The sequence below is a fragment of the Clavelina lepadiformis genome, chromosome 7 (genome assembly GCF_947623445.1).
Source record: "Clavelina lepadiformis chromosome 7, kaClaLepa1.1, whole genome shotgun sequence".
Classification (NCBI taxonomy): domain Eukaryota; kingdom Metazoa; phylum Chordata; class Ascidiacea; order Aplousobranchia; family Clavelinidae; genus Clavelina; species Clavelina lepadiformis.
In genome coordinates, this window is record NC_135246.1 from 2,747,501 (window position 1) to 2,750,043 (window position 2,543).

Here is a 2,543-nt window from a genome sequence, read left to right on the forward strand (position 1 = left end):
AGTTTTAGAGTGTACTCATTCCAATTACAGGGCCTCGTTAGAGTCCTGCATTGTTATTTTTCGTCACTACCTCCCCGCGTCGGGAATGGGTAATTTGCGCGCCTGCTGCCTTCCTTGGAAGTGGTAGCCGTTTCTCAGGCTCCCTCTCCGGAATCGAACCCTGATTCCCCGTCACCCGTAAGAACCTCGGTAGGCAGATACCGTACCGACGAAAGTTGATAGGGCAGACACTTGAATGATTTGTCGCCGGTGCAAGACCGTGCGATCCGCAAAGTTATCCAGAGTCACCAACGAGCACGGGCCGAGGCCCGGTCGGTTTTTGGTCTGATAAATGCACGCCTCCGTGAGTCGGCGCTTTTCGCATGTATTAGCTCTAGAATTACCACAGTTATCCAAGTAACACGTACGATCAAATGAACCATAACTGATTTAATGAGCCATTCGCAGTTTCACTGTACGAGAGCTCGTACTTACACTTGCATGGCTTAATCTTTGAGACAAGCATATGACTACTGGCAGGATCAACCAGGTAGCTATTCGCAGCAAACGAGGCTGCTGCGGGACGACGGGCGCCCCGCGTTTCTTTTCACACGTTCTCCGTGTACATCGCTACTCAAACACTACGCTCGCGGCTTGCACGAGCTCCGAAAACCGTCGATTCCGGACGCTGCCCGGCGATTCGAGTGCAATACTCGCGCCGAGGCACGCCGATAGCTTGCCACTGGATCCGACAGACCGCTCAAAACCCCGGCTAAGCATGGGCGACCGCGCGAACAGCATTACATCTGCCCATCGTGCCCGACGCCAACCGAGATCGATTCTGCTTCGATTCGCACTCGCGCGCGCATTCGCTCACACGACTGCCTGCTCCCTCATAGTAGTCACAGAATCCTGCATCGCCATGGTACCCCAGAACGGCCTCGGGATCGCGCGACCTCGCGGCCGGATTTGGAGTTTGGGAAGGTGCGTGGCCGCTTGCCGTGGCCGCCGAACCGCGCCCCGGCCGGGCACCGCGCGCAACTCGAACGTTTGGACTCTGAAAATATTTCCCAACGTTTGGACTTTAACTTTTTGTCGAGACTTGAAAAAATTTCAGAGTCCAAACATCGACCCGCGGCAAAAACTTTTCCGAGGTCGAAAAATCCGCGCTCGGTCAAGAGAATATGCGCGGCCTGGGCGTTTGGACTCTAACATTTTTTGGAGTGGATGGGAAAAATTTTCAGAGTCCAAAACACCGACCCGCGCGTGATGCTCTCCCGAGTTCGGAAAATCCGCGCCAGGTGAAAGCTATGCGCGCGACCTGGTCGTTTGGACTCTAAAAAATGTTCAAGTCTCATCACACCAACAAAAAGTTAAAGTCCAAACACCGACTCGCGGCTAAAGCTCTTCCGACTTGGGAAAATCCGCGGCGGGTGAGGGCTATCCGCGCGACCTGGGCGTTTGGACTTAACATTTTTTTGGTGTGAATCGACTTGAAAAAATTTCGAAGTCAAAAGTCTATAAAATTAATCTAATGCCATACAGTGTCAAAGTGCACAATTTTAATCGATATAATCATAACAATATATGTCATACAACAAAATCATCAAATAATCGTCAAGCAGCATTGCAAAGCTACGTGAGTCAATGCAAGGCAATGACAACGTATTTATCAATTAAAGTTATTGTTAAATTATAAAATAAAATTAAATTAAATTAAATTGAAGAGCTCAATTACGCCAATGTAACAGAGTGTCATACAAAATATATTGAATCACACACGTCCAAACGCTAAAGAAATATATCAAATGCACTCACCTGCCAGTCACCGTTTTGGGTAACTCAGAATAGACCGTCTTTCGTCGGGAATTGAGTTGATCATTGAACATTGCAGTAGGAATAGGTTTAAGCGGAATAATAATAATAGCGGAAGGCTGATGCTCCAGGTAAATGTTTGCTTCGCTCATATATACTGAAAAGAAAAAAATTTGTGAGCAAGCAGTGCCGCAGGGAAGAATGCGATGGCAAAACGGACGCGTTGTGGAAATTACGGTAGTCCGAGGGCGCCAACTGGCGACCAAAAAAAGAAACACATTACGGTCGCTAGAGGAAAAATGCAAATAAATAGCAATTCAATCTTCCATGCTTGTATGTATGTATCTATCTATCTATATATGTATGTGTGTTTTGTCTGTGTTTTTGTGAGTATGTATGCATGAATGAATGCACGTATTACGCACGTTTGTGCGACGTCGGAATGGCAAAAAAAAAGAGCACACACCCCGGACGGACCGGGACGTGTACCGAAAATTTTTGAAGAGAAAAGAGCGACCCCGGCCTGTCGGCCGAAGTCGCTCGGGCGCCCGCCTTGCGGACAAATCGATAGATCTTGAGGCTTACTCTCAACAAATCGCAGTGAAGATACTGCTCTAGTGATCACGACACCCCGATCTTCAACTAGGTCGTTTGCAAATGATTTAGCACCCCGCCTTTCGAACAGGAGGGTCAACCGACGCGGGAGTCACACTTGTCGGACTCGCGTAAGGTCGGATCTCGGCATTGCC

The 2,543-nt window shown here is 48.6% G+C and overlaps 1 non-coding gene across 1 annotated transcript in view; it reads right to left on the reverse strand.

Moving 5' to 3' along the window:
* The window catches only part of LOC143466337 (small subunit ribosomal RNA), a 1,808-nt gene extending 1,276 nt beyond the window's left edge, over window positions 1-532 (reverse strand). The window contains exon 1 of the ribosomal RNA XR_013118780.1: window positions 1-532. This exon is cut by the window's left edge and continues 1,276 nt beyond it. This is a non-coding gene — a ribosomal RNA (small subunit ribosomal RNA).
* Window positions 533-2,543: the final 2,011 nt, after the last annotated feature.